Source organism: Crinia signifera, chromosome 2 (assembly GCF_055691185.1).
Source record: "Crinia signifera chromosome 2, ASM5569118v1, whole genome shotgun sequence".
NCBI classification, from domain to species: domain Eukaryota; kingdom Metazoa; phylum Chordata; class Amphibia; order Anura; family Myobatrachidae; genus Crinia; species Crinia signifera.
The window spans coordinates 113,616,226-113,635,617 of record NC_139218.1 but is presented as its reverse complement, the minus strand read 5'-3'; the positions used below and the strand labels follow the sequence as shown (position 1 = coordinate 113,635,617).

Below are 19,392 nucleotides of genomic sequence, written 5' to 3'. Positions count from 1 at the left end.
ATCTAAACAGAAGTCCTGATCATCAGGGTACCACTTATGTCTCTAAACTAATGAAGAATCTTTTTCGCTTGTTAGGGGTGAATCGTATTTCTATGTCTACTTACTATCCCCAGAGATATTGCCTGGTGGAACACTTTAAATAGAACCATAAACAAATGATAAAAATGGGCATTGTCTCAGGAAAAGCATGATTGGGACCTACCATTCGGTAGGTACCTCAAGCTTCTACAGTATTTAGGGGGTAATTCAGATATGCTTGCAAGGCTACCTATATTTGCAGCTGGAAAACTTTGCTCTAACGTACAGTACGCACGCCCCCCGCACTGACCGAATCCATGTAGACAGAGGGATAAATCACTGATGGAATTTACACAGGATATATATATGGGTGTCTACATACATGCACACACAAAGGCATGTACATGCATGTACACACAAAACACACAGACAATACAACATTTCCCAGGGGGAAGGAAGGAGTTGATACTGTTATATAGTGAAAAGAGAGGCTCATGAAGACAATCGGAGACTGGCTGAAAGATTACTTAAACCGCTACATTCTTCACATGAACTCAAGGTCAATTGTTTCATTCAGGCCTTGGGGTTCAAGCGACTGTAATTTTAGTTTCCATGGAGAAATATTTTAAATAAATGCACAAACCATAGTGTCCCTAAACATTTCACTGAAATACATGGCAGTGACCCCAAGGGCCTTACCCTAATCAGTTTAGAACATGTCGTACCCACAAGTCACAGAGGTGACTTTTATGGATCTATATAAACAAGAAGCTGCATGGATATAGGGATGGCCATCAGTGCCTTTGCCATCAATAGTTGCCATTGATGGCAAAAGTGCAACTGGCCATCGATAGTGTAAAACTATACAATGGGTGACCATTGATAGTTTTATATATAAATGGTCCAATCAAAACATGTGGGAGTGGCTTCTTGGATGTCGGGGGCGGAACTATGCTCTGTGTCCCGCTACTTTGAAAAAAAAAAGGTAAAACATTGGTTTTGCTGTGCCATCGATGTAGGGAAACCATCTGGTTCTCCCCCATCGATGGCAAAAGTATTTGACATCGGGCATAAACCATCGATGATTTTGAATCATCAATGGTCGATGGCATCCCTACATGGATACTAAAATTACTAGCTACAGGACTTGGACACTCACATATACCTAATGTCAATTGACCATTTCTTTAACACATTGGTTTGCATTTGTATGCACTATTTTTATTTATTAATTTATTGGTGTCTTTTAGGTGCTGACAGAGAATATTTTTGATAGTGGCTCTAAACTTTACTGGTTACCCTCTCTCCCCCTTCTCCCTCCCCTGGGTAACTGCTGTTTTCACAGAAAAGGAAGCCCGCTTACAGTCAATAAATTAACAAAACAGTATGTAAATGAAGGTCTGATGGTTTTGGTTATGCTATACTGGCTATGGGACTGAACGCACATATAAACCAAATGTCCGAGAACCATTGCTTTAACATGTTTGTTTGCACCTCTATACATTATTTTAATTTATTGATTTTTTTTTTTTTTTTATTATCTCTCTCTATCTGACCATTGTCTGGGTGTACAGTATACAGTAACATTACAGTTGTCACTGGTCATTTGTCAGAGCTTGTAATGTACAGTACTGTAGATCCATTCACCACTATTGACTCTGCAGTACTGTATTAGTGCAGCATCATTAGCCACCCAGTTGTGAAGATGTGAATTGCATGCTGTGTCATTAGCCACCCAGTTGTGAAGATGTGAATTGCATGCTGTGTATATTATCATGCTTCAACGCACCTTAACGCGCTTGTCTGTGCACAAATTCTGGGGGGACAAAACCTCTATTTAGTTGGAGAAACTGCAAAGATGAGGAAGGCTCCATCTGTACATAGAGTACACAACAATATCCTGTGAGAACCGGATGGGGCTCAGGTTCTCACTGTAACTGTTAAATCACAAGCTTATATTACAATGTTGGTGTCACACCAGCAGCATGTGATGTGTACGCCATGTTTATCTCAAATAGCCAAAGGTTGAATAACTCTCAGCTCAACAATATAAAAAGCTGACATTCTGTATATTTGTCACTCCTGGGGTAAAAATAAGATTGTGCTAACTTCAACAAAGACAAGTGAGTATGGCTCATATTCTTACAGATCTTTGTTTTTCAAATACTGAAAAATCTTTATTCTTCTATGAGTATTTTATTTTCCAGTATACAGTATATTCATTTATTTATTGAAGCAAAAAAAAAAATCTAATGTAAAGCTAAGACCTTACCTTGTGAAATTAATATAAAAAAGTCAGTGACTGGCAAAATTTGGTAACATAGTGATCCCCAAGGCTGGGGAAAATACTGAGCAGTCTCAAGAAGAGCTGTTTCTATAATGCAGCAATAATGCAGACTTTAAAGTACTAATGAACAATAGATCTCTTTAGAAAACAAAGTACCATATATACTGGAGTATAAGTTGAGGTATTCAGTGCTTTGTTTGTTGAAAAAGCCCCCCTTGGCTTATAATCAAGTCAGTGTCTTTACTAATGTAGCCGGGGCTTCGGGAACATGGTCGCGGCTACCAGATGATATCAGCATACAGATGACATTAGAAGTCAACTGTGATCATTAGCTCACCTAAACCATATGTATGGAGAGAGAAAAGGACTGGTCCAAGGACCAAATGTTACTTCAAGTGGGGGTAGTCATAGAAACATAGAAATTGTAAGGAGAAAAGAACCACTTGGCACATGAAGTCATTTTTATCTTTTGGTAGCCTCAATACTGTTTGATACAGAACAGAGGGGCAGATTTATTAAGCTCTGTGAAGTGATAAAGTGTCTGTTTTTTTATCACCGGCCAATCAGTTCCAACCTGTGATTTTTCAAACCAAGCCTGTAACTTAATAGTCAGGAGCTGATTGGCCGGTGATAAAGTACCAGCCACATTATCACTTCACCGAGCTTAATAATTCTGCCCCTGAGGGGTAGATTTATTAAGCTTGGTGAAGCGATAAACTGTCTGTTTTTTCTCACCGGCCAATCAGCTCCTACTTGTAATTTTTCAAACCAAGCCTGGAACTTCACAGGTAGGAGCTGATTGGCCGGTGATAAAAACCAGACAGTTTATCACTTCACCAAGTTTAATAAATCAACCCTTTAGTTCTTTGGCCCTTATTCAGATCTGTGCGGCCGGAGCCGCACACGGTGCTCCGGCCGCACAAACCAATCCCCGCCCACGATACGGATCGCCACGGCCGTCCGTACACGGACGGCTGGCGATCCGCAAGAAAATGGTGGGGCGTACGCCTCCACCATGGTGGGAGCTGCCCCCTGCATTCGATGGTCGGCGACCATCGAAGGCAGGGCCGCACGCCCCACCAGGTCCCGCAAGCTGAGACCACACGGACAATCGTCCGTGTGATAGCTTGTATGGGGGCTGAGAGCTGACATCCGGCGACGTCAGCTTCCCGCCCCCATCACTGGCGTCATACCCTCATTAGCATGCATACGCCCCGCGTTTGCATGGGAACGCCCATGAAACGCGGGGCGTATGCATAGGGAAATGAGGGTATGAAGCCCCTCACGCCCCTATACGCCCCCTTTGCGGCGGACGAACTACGTCTGCGGCGAATTGGGCTGCACATGCGCAGATTGACCTCTGCGCATGTGCAGACTGAAAACATCGGCGGTACGGCCGCACGCGGGCCGTACCGCACGATTCAGAATAAGGGCCTTTATGAGGCTATTCTTTGTATTAAAGCAACTTTAAATTGCTGTTGTCTTAGCCTTAGCACCTCTGATGGGAATCTATTCCAGCTATCTACTATCCTTTCTGTAAAGTAATGTTTCCTTTGAACCTCCCTCCTTACAGTTCTACAATGTGTCCTTGTGTTTTAACATTTGTCTCCCAACTATATTTTTTAAAATCCTATATACATTTGAAATATTCTATTGTGTGCCACTTTCCCTTCTCTGCTACAAACTATAGATGTTAAGATCTTTTAATCTTTCCTGGTAAGTTTTGTGGTGTAGACCTTGCACCACATTTAGTTGCCCTTCTTTTTACAGTGGCATTATCATTTAGTTTTTCTTGGGACTGATTCCTCACCCTATATACAGTCGATCCCCATATGAAACAAAAACTATCAGGCGCAAAGGTATAGACTTTGTTCCAACAAAATAAAAGTAAATTACACTATAAAATAATATAATATAGGTCTGCTCCCAAATGCAATCCTGGAAATTGCTTTATAAAGATCTAGTAAATATTTTACGGTTACAGAGCAATTTAATCAAGTGTACATATATAAATATAGAGCTCTGTAGTTGTAAAAGAGAGCGCCATACAACTGGAAGAATTCTTCCAGTTGTGTGGCGCTCTCTTTTACAACTAAAATATTTACTGATCCCCATATGAACAGGATTGGCTGTATACGACACGAAACACATGAATGATAATTCCTATAAATTTACAAAGTTGTATTTTTATATATGTATATGTATATACAGTATATAAAATATATTTCATAACAGACTACCTGTATATATATTTTGAATAATATATTTATTTTTTTTGGGGGGGGGGGGCACCAATATTCATCTTGCCTCCGGGCAGCTGGGACGAACTTCCTCCACTGGTCTAGAGTCTTCTTAAATTTCATAAAATATGTTTCCAAGCCTTTGAAAAGTGCAGTTTTCAGAGATTTGGCCAAGAACTGGAATATGATAGATTCCAAGGATTGGATTAATTGTGCAACTAACAGTTGGAGCCACAGTTGTTTGCTAAGCCGATGCACCGAGGCGTGCCTCTCACCAGGACAGGATCGTGCAAGCTTCTCACATGTTCTCATGTCCATTGCCACAAATGGGTGCGCTAGCATCTCACACACATGCGCGCCTCATTCACACCATAGCGCGATGAATGACACTGTTAGCTGCTTGAATAACATGGTTCCATCTGTATGGTGTTACTCTCTAGAAAACCTATGGGCTTCTATCCCACTACAACTCTTAGGGATACTGTACATACCTGATACTTCGCAGCACTGCTGAGGGCATGCGGCACTCAACTCATCTGCAAATAAGACTCCAGATCTTATACCAGAAATCCTATCAATACAAAGTACAGCTCTTAATAAAAGTATTTTGTTATTTACTTCATGCATACAATGTTAGTAAAAGCAAAATACAATGCTTACTGCATTACACACAATGAACCAGTGATAAGGGAGAAATGATAAAGTACCTGTTGCTTTATCACCGGCCAATCAGTTGCTAACTGCCACTTTTCAAACCCAGCCTGTATCTTAACAGTTGGGAGCTGATTGGCCAGTGATAAATTCACAGGCACTTTATCACTTCTCCCTTATTATCGCTTCTTACATTTCTCCAGCGTATGTAAGTTTTTTCTTCTTTTCAGATTTTCTACATTTTAAAATCAAACTGCAAAGTCCACAAACTATTATATCATTAAAGTATAAGATGATACAACTTGTAATGTATGTCTGCAAACACAAAGTAATTGTAATGTATGTTATTGAACAGCTTCTTAGACTCTCAAGATGATGCCCAAATTGGTAATACTGGTGACAGCTGTGGCCCTTGTCTGCCTTGTAAAACTTGGGAAAGCAGAAAAGTAAGTCATAAAATTACTGAACAGTTCTTATTTATTTATAAAAATGTCATTTATTTTCATTTAAGCTCAGATAATTTTGTTGACATCATGCTGCTACTTCTTACACAACTATTGTATATTTAGTCATACACAGTACTAGCACTGAGTTTTCCTATTACTTTGAACATAAACAATTTGATTTGGTCCTGGACCACCAAACTGAGGCACCCCTGCAATAGCATTGCAGCACCCCAGGATGCCTAGGCACATAGTTTGAGATTCACTGCTGTAGGATTTATTTTTGTGGTAGATGAGGAGTGCATAGGACTGCCTTATATTACAGAAAAGCAAAGAAACCACAATGGTAAATAAAAAATTGTCCCCAACAGAAATAAATAGAAAACAATTTGCCCAATAGGAAAAAACACCATATAGGCCACTAACAGGAATAAAAACACTTTTACCAGACAGAGAAAGCATAATATATATTACACCAGCTGCTGATATATGTGATATTCTACATATATTACACCAGTAAAGGTGCACATCACATTACACTGTCGGGTAGCACATTATATTATATTGACCATGTACCTCTTCACATTACTTCAGTAGTGGTGCCATTTGCAATATAGCAGCAAAATATGCCCATTAATTTACAACAATCTACTTCCTAATTAAAACATAGTTGCCGACTTTCTGGCTGCTCTCTCTGGGAGAGAGTAGCCAGCTCAGTATGGCAGGAGGCGGGCCTAAAGCCGGGAGGGAAAAGGGCGGAGCCACGGTTGTGATGAGCCGTTTAGGGGCGTGGCTAGAGCGATCACGTCCTTTTAGCCACGCCCCCTGTTGTGCAATGCCGGTATTTTATGCATTGCACTGCGGGGAGCAGGGTTTAAGTGATGCGATCGCGTCATTTGACCCACGGAACCCCCCATGGACCCCCTCTCCGCCGGAGAGGTAGGACAATGCGGGAGGGTTGCCGTCCTTTCCGGGGGGCCGGGAGGGGGACCCAATTTCCGGGACCCTCGCGGACATTCCGGGAGGGATGGCAACCCTGAATTAAAAACAATTATAGAAGGTTACCAATCATGGTATTTCATATGCTGTAGGTTTGGATCACATGATACCAACAGAGATAACAAACACCTTCCAGCAGGCATGTCCAAACTATGGCCCTCCAGCTGCTGTGAAACTACAAGTCCCATCATGCCTTGCTACAGTTTTGCTGTTAGGGAATGCTAAAACTATGGCAAGGCATGCTGGGATGTGTAGTTTTACAACAGCTGGAGGGCCACAGTTTGGACATGCCTGCCTTACAGTATATTGTATTGGTATACAACCCAGTGAGTAATTCATTTGCACAGCTTCTGGGGTAATGTAAAAAAGCAAGCACAAAGAGAAGATTGTAAGGTACTTATGTAGTATCTGGGCGCCCGATTTAGAAATCGGGTCGGATCGGGCACATCGCATCGCATCGCATGCGACCAAATCGGATGCGATGCGATGCGATACGATGGACCCGATTTTTCCATAGGATTCAATGTTAAAATGGTCTGAGTCCATTTTAACATAGAATTCAATGGGAAAAAGGGGTCCTGTTCCTTGCCCCACTATCCAAGTGGGCATGGAGTTGGATATAAACCTGTGGCGAGCGTAGCGAGCCACCGAGCCGAAGCGTGGCGAGCAGTGCGAGCCCCGCAAGGGGACACAGATTTTTTAAAAAGTATTCTATGTCCCCTCGCGGGGCTCGCTACGCTTGCCACGCTTCTGGCTCGGTGGCTCGCTACGCTCGCCACAGATTTATATCCAACTCCATACCCACTTGGATAGTGGGGCAAGGAACAGGACCCCTTTTTCCCATTGAATTCTATGTTAAAATGGACTCAGACCATTTTAACATTGAATCCTATGGAAAAATCGGGTCCATCGCATCGCACACGATTTGGTCGCATGCGATGCGATGCGATTATCGCGTCGCATCGCGTTGATTGTATGCCTTAAGTTAAGGCATACATTCAAAAAATCGGGCTCCCAGATAGTACATAAGTACCGATTGTAAGATCTTCTCATGCTCATTCTAAGACAAATAGAGACCATGGGTTGGCAACTATATATAAGGGGCACACACCTCCAGGGAAACTCTCCAACTTGTATTTGTAAGGAGAGTTTACCTGATGACATCCAACTGCTGTGTAGTGTGCAGAGATCAGAGGCCGATCCAGCAGGAAATGTCTCATGTTCCAGGTGAACCAGTCCTGCCATGCTGGTAGTGGAAACTGCTTCTATGCTGGGATTTGGACTGGCTGGATGGCTGCCAGACATCTAATGCAATGCAGGCTGTGGGACTCTGGTAGCGCATGGTGGGTCCACAAGACATCATGATATCACAAGACATATCTACAGCGCTTCTCTGGGGATGTTTTTTAGAGGCACAGTAATGGAGCTCAGTGCCAGTATATGTGTTATAGTAATATTAGTCTGATCCACATTACTCAGCCTTTGTAAAACATTTATATAGCAGCCAGCCTCTGTGATGGATCATGGACAGAATATGAAGGTGCTATTTGGGACCACCTGGGTCCTATGCAGGCACATTGTGGGAAATCCAGGCCTGTTCAGTGTCAGTCAATATGCAAGCTTCCATTAAAAACGTGGCTTTAATACTATATTAGGAATTTAATGCTACTAGAAATGCATAATTACCACTCAGCCAATATCTTAGGTAACATTTTAAGTATGGATTGGAAAATATAATATGGGAGGGAGGCAGAGGGTGTCAGATAGACAAGGTCTTGGTTGACAGTCAATAGTTCCAAACCATATTGTTGACATATATACTGTATGTACATTAACCATACGCATCGTGGCTCCGACATGGCACAGGTGCGACACGTATGCTGAGATGCATGTGCACACCCAAGGCCTTTAACCTAACATTAGCTGCACTCTGCCATATCCTGACGTGCTGAGTCATGGCTGCAATTAGGCATACCAGATGGGTGAACATGGCCGCATCAGAGCCACAATGAGCATAGCTACATCTGTATATATGGATAAGGCCAAAAAGGCAACAATGCCGAATGGTAATGGTCAACACATGAAACGTTTTACAGGATACTTTTATGATTTTTTTTCAATGTTTTGCAATTTTCCACCTGTTCCACACGTGGACTATGATAAGTTACGGTAGCGAGTGCCAAGAGCAGCAATAATGACGTGAGGCAACTGAAGTAAATCATGATAGATGATGCTGTACACTAATTGGGGTGCTCTCAGGTGTTGACATTTACATATGTCCACATGTTGCTTGTGTTGACTTTTTTTTCAGTGTCAATCATGTGCATGTCTATCTTTTTGTGTTGACAGATATATGTTGACATAGATATTGTTGACCTAGACCTTGTCAACCTAATGAGCCATACCTGGGTGAAATGGGTAATAAATAAGTTGGAAAATAAATTACCATTAGATTCACAGAGGATGTAATGAGCTGCAATGGGTCTAATTGTGAGTTCTGAGTGAATAATGACAAATACTGTAGCTCATTTCTGTTGAGGATGGATATGACTGTGACTATGTACTGTAGTGCTGTGCTAGTAGGGTGGTTATTGTGGCTCACTGCTTATCATCAAATGTGTAACTTTAAAAGTCTAAGGGGGTTGTTCAGTGTCTGGTGATACAAGAGCCACTTCACTATAAAATAATTTCTCTCTGAAATCACTAATCATGGATTACTTTTTGATTTACTATTATTGTATTTGCTGACATTACCATTTTTCTCTTTGGTGTAGGGAGGATGAAAGCAACCATGAGAATCAAGAAAGAGAGATACAGCAGGACCTCGCTGCCAATGGAGAAATGAGGGATGAGAGAGGAATAGCTGAGGCCTTAAAAAAAGTGATATCTTTGGCTAAGCACGTATTCCCAGGTTAAATCGGCCATTTTTAATAATTATATACATACATTTCTATATGATTGTTCTGTAACAAATTTGGAAATGTTTTGATTCTGATAATTTGATCTATAAAACATGAACATAACTAACACAGCATTGTGTGGTTTTCATTTGTTTGATGCATACATGCTGGTCATTAGGACCAAGGGAAGTCTGTCATCCAGTCTGGTGTACTGTCTTCTAGCATGTTATTTATTTAGTTTCTTATATAGTGCAGCAAATTATATTGCACTTTACAATAGGAAACAGAGATAAAACAACTTGGTAGTAATAAGCCGACATAGAGGTAGGAGGGCCCTGCTCACAAACTTACAATCTATAAGAATAATAGGCGGTCTACATAAGGATATAATTCCATAGCATGGCAGCTCCACCAGATTTCAAGACATTCCTGATGGAATTAGATATGAATGCTAATGGAGGTTATGTGGGGGTTTTGGAATATGATAGACTTGCCTTATGAGGTGAGTTATACAGAGAACGCTTGAAAGTTTGGAGGTTAAAGGTAAGTCTTAATTTGTGAGGAAGGGCCGGGCGTGCGGCGGGGTGAGGCAGGTGAGGCACAGCCTTTCCTGTCATACTAGCGCATATGCTGGTGCTTTGAATTGATAAAGTAGGACAAAAATACAAATAATTTATAAAAAAATTCTTATTTTTATTATTCGAATAATTTTTATAGTCAAAACGATGGAGTAAAAAGCCTATGGCAGGTGAGGCAGTACCTCACCTAGCTACCTTTTCTACACATCTCTTATCAAAACTCAGTGAATCTCCAGCAATACACACTGCTGCAAATGTGTATAATGCTGGTATGTACCCCATGGCTCATACAATGTTTGCCTATCTGGCTCTGGTACTTGCCAGGGACTCTTGAGCCATTTACCTCACCGCATGTTCATTCCATAGGCTTGGTGCTTACCAACAAATATCCTGCAATTATGAATGGGATCTAGTAATGAGTGTGGATGACATCTGCAGATCTTGTGCAGAGCGGAAAGGTCTGGTGGGGATATATTTTGATATAAGCAAAGAGATGTTGTAGTTAGGTTAATGGCCTTAAATGTGAGTGGAAGCGTTTTATAATGAATATGGTAAAATACAAGCAACCAATGGAGGGACTGACAGAGTGGATCAGCAGATGTTGAACATCTAGATAAGATCAGCCACACAGCTGCATTTAAAATGGATATAGTGGTGAGAGTCTTTTCTTAGGAATACCGCTAATAAGGCTGTTGCATTATTCAATGTATGCATTGTGATTGTAGTTATCTGTAGATCCTTTTTTCATACTTTCAGCATACCTCCCAATATGACCCTCTCCGGGAGGGACAGATTGCTATATTCCTGACTTCCCTTTAACTTATGATTACCATCACTCGTGTTCAACTACCTTTCATATTAATTAACCTGTTCAAAACAGGTGATGGCAATCAAAAATTAAGAGGGAAGCCCAGGAATAGAGCAATCTGCCCCTCCTGGAATGGGTCATGTTGGGAGGTTTGATTAAAGAGACTTTATGGAGGTGTAGTGGCAGGAGACTGATCCCACCTGCTTAGAGAGACCCCAGCCATTACCTGCATGAAGCTGTTCACCATCCTGCACCACTACCTACTGTACAAGTAACTGATGCCCCTTTCAGACCGCACTTTAAAAACGGTATATTGCCGTTTTTTTACCGTTTTAAAACGGTAATGTGTGCGGTCTGAAAGGTGCAGGACCACTTAACCGGTTAGAAAAAAAGTTTTTTCTAACTGGTTAAAATGCAGGGTCCTACCCGTTTCAGAACCGGTATTTTAGGCTCAAAATCGGTTCTGAAACGGTATTTAGGACCCAGCCAATGAGCTGGGTCCTAAATTCAGCACAGTGAATACTTAATGAGCGCTCATTAAGTATTCACAGCACTGGAGCCCCCCCCCGCGCGCGCGCGTCGACACCCCCCGCGCGCATGTCGGCGCCCCCCCCGTGTGTCGGCGCCCCCCCCCCCCCCCGTGTCGACTTACCCCGTGCCGGTATCTCCGTTGTGGTTCCCGGCACTGCAGCTCAGTATGCTCGGAAAGCACTTATGAAAAAAGTGTCTTTCAGAAAATGGCTGCCCCCATACGAAAGACAGTTTTTTTAAACAGGTTTTCCTATGGGGCAGCCATTTTCTGGAAGACACTTTTTTCATAAGTGCTTTCCGAGCATACTGAGCTGCAGTGCCGGGATCCACAACGGAGGTACCGGCACGGGGTAAGTCGACACGGGGGGGCGCCTACACGCGGGGGGGGGGGGGGGCGTCGACACGCGCGGGGGGCGTCAACATGTGCGGGGGCGTCGACATGCGCGGGGGGCGTCGACACGCTCTCGGTCGACACGCGCGAGGGGGGGGGAGGGGGGAGCTGCACGGAGGGGAGGGCTGAAGGCTGCACTGGCTTTGACCCTGTATTTGGAAAGTTTCCAAAAACGGGTCTGCCAGTGTCAAAAAATCGGCACTTAAACGGTAATATACCGTTTAAGTGCTGCGGTGTGAAAGGGGTTTTATCTGGCAGACCCGTTTTTGGAAACGTTTCCAAATACAGGGTCAAAGCCAGAGATGCGGTCTGAAAGCAGCAATAGTGTACACTCAGTGTTTGGTGCTCTATATAGAACCATACTTCTCTCAAAGCTTTGATCCACAAGAACCACTGTCCGTCACAGTGAACATAGCTGTACCTACTATAATAACCTCAGTTAGGTTGGGTTATTCTTCCTCGTCAGAACTTGTCCCACACATACAGTAGGTGTCCCTCAAGGGTGTGAGGGTTCTGAGTCCTTTTTTTGTACTCTTTGTACACTTCAAATTGTTTTTCAAAGTCCAACATCATTATCAAATTTGCTGACAATACTACAGTGGTGGATTTGATCAGTGGGGGAAAGGCTGATAGCTATAGGTCGGAGGTGCAGCAATTAATTAAATGGGGTGAGGTTAATAACCTACTCCTAAATGGTAAAAAGACTAACAAGGTGGTTATTGATTTGAGAAGATCTAGAAGTTCGACTATCAATCCGCTGGTTTTAAATGGTGAAGAGGTGTAGAGAGCTACTAATACTACATTTTTGGGTATTAAGTTCTCGGAAGCTCTGTCCTGGTCCACACATACCGCTATGGCAGTTGGAAAGGCTCAGCAACCCCTTTCTGCGAAGATTACCAGCAGCTTGCCTATCTAGGCCTATGCTTATGAACTTTTACTGCTGTGTAATCGAGAGTCTGTTGACTTATGCCATTGCATAAGGTATATGCCAGTTAAGGCTGCAGAAAAAGTAATTGGCCAACCTCTGCCTAGGATGGCAGATATTTTTTTGAAACAACAAACAGATACTTAGGGGGAAATTTACTAATATGAAAAACCTAGTTTTTCGTATTAGTATTTTCCCTACGACTGCATACGACTGTTTCAGTCGTATGCAAAGTCGTGTTCCGGAGGGGGATTTACAAAGCAGTCATATACGACTGCTTTGTAACCCTCCGATGTCGTAGGAATTCGTATTAGCAGCCGTATATACGGCTGCTAATACGAATTATTTGTAGGCAGTCTGCACGGATCAGTCAGATCCGTGCAGGCTGCAAGGTGTAAAAAAAAATTAAATAAATAAAAAAAAAACAAAAAAAAACGGCGTGGGGTCCCCCCCACAGCCGAAACCAGCACCAGGCTGACAGAGCCTGGAGCCGGTAATTAAAAATCAGGGAACCCGACAAATAGGGGTTCCCTGATTTTTAACAACCAGCCCCAGGCTCCTGCTCTGGGGCTGGTTCCCAAAATACGGGGGACAAAATGACTAGGGGTCCCCCGTATTTTAAGAACCAGCCCCAGGCAAAACCAGCCAGCAGGGTAATGCCACAGCCGGGGGGAGACTTTTTATGCAAGTCCCCCCGGCCAAAGCATTAACCCTACCGACCAGTCAGCCTGGCCAGGGGCCCTGGGGGAGTGGGGACCCCCCCCAATAAAGGGGTCCCCCCCTCCAGGACTTACCTGACCAGGCTGAAGCCTGGTGCTGTCCTCGATGCCCCTGGGCGGTGGGCATCGAGCTGATAGCGGTGTAAAAAATAGAACAAACGATTGTTTTTTACTGTGGCACTACAAGTGCCAGCAAGCCTCCCCAGCAAGCTGGGACTTGGAGAACCACAAGTCCCAGCCTGCTGGGCATTAAAGGGCGCGCTGGGTCTTGTAGTGCCACAGTAAAAAAAATAGTTAAATAAAACACACTGACACCCATTTTAAATAAAAGTTTAATACACACATTACACACATACTGATACTTACCTATCTTGATCCCGTTGGTAGGTCGCTGGCTCCGGTGTCGGCGGCTCCGTGTCGGCGGCTCCGTGTCGGCGGCTCCGGGGACGGCGTCCTGTCCGAGGATAATCCATGTTGGACCTGTGGAAGGAAATCCTACTCACCCAGGTCCTGCATGGATGGTCTTCTTTCTTCATCTGTCGACATCCAGGTCTTCTGACAGCTGCTGGCGACTTCCAGCAGCTGTCGGCATCTTCCGCGACGCTCCCCGGCTTTCAGAGCCGGAGAGAACCTTCCTCTTCGGTGTCTGGGCTCAGAATGAATTCTGGCCAATCAGGAGCCGCCTAGCCGCCTAGCGGCCAATCAGGAAAGGTCTTTCCTGATTGGCCGCTAGGCGGCTAGGCGGCTCCTGATTGGCCAGAATTCATTCTGAGCCCAGACACCGAAGAGGAAGGTTCTCTCCGGCTCTGAAAGCCGGGGAGCGTTGCGGAAGATGCTGACAGCTGCTGGAAGTCGCCAGCAGCTGTCAGAAGACCTGGATGTCGACAGATGAAGAAAGAAGACCATCCATGCAGGACCTGGGTGAGTAGGATTTCCTTTCACAGGTCCAACATGGATTATCCTCGGACAGGACGCCGTCCCCGGAGCCGCCGTCCCCGGAGCCGCCGACACGGAGCCGCCGACACCGGAGCCAGCGACCTACCAACGGGATCAAGATAGGTAAGTATCAGTATGTGTGTAATGTGTGTATTAAACTTTTATTTAAAATGGGTGTCAGTGTGTTTTATTTAACTATTTTTTTTACTGTGGCACTACAAGACCCAGCGGGCCCTTTAATGCCCAGCAGGCTGGGACTTGTGGTTCTCCAAGTCCCAGCTTGCTGGGGAGGCTTGCTGGCACTTGTAGTGCCACAGTAAAAAACAATCGTTTGTTCTATTTTTTACACCGCTATCAGCTCGATGCCCACCGCCCAGGGGCATCGAGGACAGCACCAGGCTTCAGCCTGGTCAGGTAAGTCCTGGAGGGGGGGGACCCCTTTATTGGGGGGGTCCCCACTCCCCCAGGGCCCCTGGCCAGGCTGACTGGTCGGTAGGGTTAATGCTTTGGCCGGGGGGACTTGCATAAAAAGTCTCCCCCCGGCTGTGGCATTACCCTGCTGGCTGGTTTTGCCTGGGGCTGGTTCTTAAAATACGGGGGACCCCTAGTCATTTTGTCCCCCGTATTTTGGGAACCAGCCCCAGAGCAGGAGCCTGGGGCTGGTTGTTAAAAATCAGGGAACCCCTATTTGTCGGGTTCCCTGATTTTTAATTACCGGCTCCAGGCTCTGTCAGCCTGGTGCTGGTTTCGGCTGTGGGGGGGACCCCACGCCGTTTTTTTATTTTTTTATTTAATTTTTCTATTTTTTTACACTGAAGCCTGCACGGATCTGACTGATCCGTGCAGGCTAAAACGCAAATAGAACAGGAAAATGGTGTTCTATTTTCCTGTCGTATTTGCGTGGGTGTTTTACACCACTAAGCAGCCGTATTATCAGTACGGCTGCTTAGTAAATCAGAAACCACCATTCTTTTGAATGGTGATTTCTGTCGTATCCTATCGATGGTGTAGACATTCGTATTTGTAAATACAAATACGAATGTTCCATCTTTAGGACTACGAATTGTTGTATTTTTGGGATTGTAAATCCCGAAAATACAAATTCGTAAAAAAAAGGTGTATTTCTCCCTACGAATACACCTTTTTTCTACGAATCCATTTTGGTAAATGTCCCCCTTAGTCACTAAAAATTTGTGACCAAATTGGGCGCTAATATATTATAAGATATATTGATAATACAAGAATTTTACTATTCAAGATTTTGCATAAATATATTGAGCTGCAGCTATTCTATATGCTCAAGTGTCTGAGCATATAATTTGTGTTAGGTCCGATAACGGACTTCACACAAAAAGACCAAAATATAACCACCAAAGTGGGAATTGCTGCGCTATTTATTTGTAATATTTTAAAGGAATACACACCATGAGTGAATGCACAGACTCAAATAACTGGATGGAAACTCAAAATAATATCAAAGCTAATTATATATTTAGACAAATATAGAAAATTGTAATAGGCGGCCACCTATAAACAATAAGACATAATAATGTACTAAAAAATCAAAATGATTATTTTGCGCATATATATAAATATATATATATACACATAAAATTATAATAACTTTATACAATAAATTTCTGTATAGACAAGACTTTTTATATAAATAGGCTTTCTATTTGCCTCCCAAATTTGGATATATTTCCAGGGTAGTGGATGATATATATAGCAAATTTGCCAGAAGATAATGTTCCTTGTAAGGAAAGGGTAAGCCGAGCTGAACCCACAGTGTTGCCTGGCCACGGCACTACACAGCTGGGAGTCTGTATAGATGAAGTATAGCTCGCGGGAGGACAGTTTGTATATAGGAGCAAATGCTATGGAGGGTGGTGCGTTGTTGGATAAATATCTCACCTATACCTCCACACAGTCCTTCACCTTGCGAGTCCGGAGTGTCCCGCCGTACGGAGTTAGCTGTGATGTTAGGCGGGTGGGTGTGGTTGATGTTTTGCGCACTCACGCTGTCAGTGATAATACAGCGCGTCTCTCACCCATGCTGGATTAGTACTCCTGCTGGCGTTCTCCGGCTAGACTCCAAAGCTTGCGGCTTTATACGGCGAGATGGTGCTGCCGTAGAAGATGGAAACCAAGCAACTTTGCAAAAAATAATTTCTGGAAATAGTCATCCGATGTTTGTAGGCTGCTGGGCAATATATCACCAATCGCTGGGGGGTAACTGCTAACGCGTTTCGCCCTCCAAAAGGGCTTTTTCAAAGAATGATTTCAGTTTGTGCTGAATGCCTTTTTAAACCCAGCTTTTAATTGTCATAGTTATTCCATTGGTTCAGACTAATTGCACACATGTGGTTCTCCAGGTGCTTAATCGCTCAGGTATATACCTAGCAGATTGACATTTTACATGCATAATAATACTTTGTCATTTATCTATACTTGTATGAGATTCATCATATATATAATTATTATATCCAAATATATTTTATAAAAACATATGTAAAAAAACTAAAGCGTTATTAACACAAATTATTCTAACATTAAAACATACATTGTTAACAAAAAAATCCGAGACAGTTTCCATGGGGCTTGAACCCAAGTTGGTTAGTTACTAGCTCATTTCTCTATCCATTGTGAGGAGGGGAAAGGCGAAGGCTAAAAAAAATATTTTAGACCTTAGTCATCACTGCTATTCTCTTTTCTCCCTGTTGCCCTCTGGGAAACGTTACAGGTGCTTGAGTTGCCGTACTAGTCGGTTGTGGAACAGTTTTTTCCCATCTGTTATTTTGTGTTTGAATTGTGGTATATGAATTGTGAGTATTTCTTTCTCTTTTTTTCTTCCTTGTGAATTTCACTTAACATTTTTTAATGTTGTAGTGACAATAAATTATTATTGTTATTATTATAACTTTAATAAACCCACAAAGCTGGTAAGTTTTTTAGGATTTTAATAGAGTCATTCATCTGATGGTGTGTGCCCAGGGCCGGTGCAAGGCACCGGAGCGCCCCAGGCGAGTCGGGCTGGGGGCGCCCCGGTGCCGGGGGGGGGGAATGGGTGGTGTGTGTGAGGTGTGGGGTGGGTACCTGTCGGTCGGCGCAGTCTATTTAAATCTGGCGGCGGAGGCAGCGGGGGTCCCTGCAGTCAATTAAAAATCACGAGCGCTATCCGCCGGGCTATGCGGAAGCGCTTCTAGTGTGAAAACTCTGGCAGCACGCTGATTGGCTGAGATCCAGAGTGGCTTGATCTAATAACCAATCTGGATATCCTTGATCAGAAAAAGTCTCTCTCATTTCCTCCATCTGCTGTCTATATACATAATCTTCAGAACAATTCCTTTTTATCCTACAAAATTGATTTTTTGGGATATTATTGACCCACGGTTTGTAATGACAGCTTTGGTAATTAAGATATTTACTATTGTCCACCTCCTTCCTATATGTTGCAGTTGTAATACAGTTGTTTTTGATGGAAATGGCTATATCCAAGAAATTTATCTGTTTATTGTCATAAGTGAAAGTGAATTTTAAACCAAAAGTGTTTGAATTGAGTGAGTGTAAAAAATCAAGTGCCAGTGAAACGTCCCCTTTCCAAATAAAAAATAAATCATCTATGTATCTGCCATATCGCACCAGGTTCGCCCCATATTGGCTCTGCCATATGTATTGATCTTCAAATTGGCCCATGTATAAATTAGCGAAGCACGGGGCGAACCTGGTGCCCATCGCAGTACCAAGTGACTGTAAATAAAAAACACCATCGAATGTGAAATAATTATGGGTGAGTATATAGTGAACAGATTGTAAAATGAACTTTTTCCTGACATCACTCAAGATTCCCTCTTTATCAAGATAATATTCTATTGCAAGGATCCCCTTGTCATGTGGGATGTTGGAGTATAGTGACTCCACATCACAGGTCATCAGCAGATAATCTGGTTGCCATTCTACTTCCATGAGTAACTTCAAAAATTGAGTGGTGTCTTTAATATGTGAGGGGAGTGAAAAAACTAAATTTTGTAAGGGCTCAGCGGGACTGGTAATTATATCCGTTCATAATAGAATACATTGATCTAAAAAGCTATTTGAATCTAAATAAGTCTGGACATTGGAGTCTAATATAGACATTTACAAGAGCTGCTATTATTTGGATGGGACTTTATAATATCACATCGTTATCCCATTACCTAATGCTGGATAATTTAGTGTCTAATTGTTTTTAATTGTGTTTTGTGTGTATGGTATATATAATTTGTACTTATTAAATTGCTTTTTATCATTATTTATTTTTATATTTAATAAAGTGTTAAATCAACACAGTGCGCTCTCTATATCCCTATTTATTTTGTCCTATTGAATTTGTTTTCATATGGGAGCAGCCTTAATTATATTTAGCTGTGGCCTTAAAGAGACCATTACCAATTTGCGCCCGATTTACTTTCTTTCTATAGAAGTATCTCTGTCCTATAGTCACACAATCAGGCTTTGGTTATAAACCGCCCTCAAAGATGCTCCATATTTGTAAAAGACTGCAAGTGCTCATTCATTTCAAGCAAAGCAGCGTATTTGAATAAAAATAATGGTGATACTTAGGCTTCCAAGCTGGTGCAGCAGTTTTTAGCCCACTGTTGGGTGAGAGTTTGCTGGCCTGGAGCGGGTCCCCGGCTGCTGGTCTTCCCGATATTGCAGCCCCTTTCTGGGACTCTCAGCTCCGGCAAATATCTCCCCGGCTCACGTGGTCTTGCTTGTTTGCGGAAGTAACAGTGACGCTAGATGACGCGTTTCCCCGCCTTCTCCTGGTCAGCGGCTTCATGCCGGTGGCATTGTTAAATTGTATTAGGATTATTGCATTGTATTTTTTAATAAATTTATACTTTTTTGAATACTAATTAGTGTGGTCCATTAGCGCCGTTTACCTTGTGTATATCCCTACAGTCAGTATTCCGATGTCGGGGTC

At 42.9% G+C, this 19,392-nt stretch overlaps 1 long non-coding RNA gene across 1 annotated transcript in view; it reads left to right on the top strand.

Annotated features, from left to right (window-relative positions):
* The window catches only part of LOC146058820 (uncharacterized), a 48,659-nt gene extending 39,089 nt beyond the window's left edge, over nucleotides 1-9,570 (top strand). The window contains exons 4-5 of the long non-coding RNA XR_014469974.1: nucleotides 5,552-5,642; nucleotides 9,413-9,570. This is a non-coding gene — a long non-coding RNA (uncharacterized LOC146058820). The remainder of the gene's footprint in view (nucleotides 1-5,551; nucleotides 5,643-9,412) is intronic.
* Nucleotides 9,571-19,392: the final 9,822 nt, after the last annotated feature.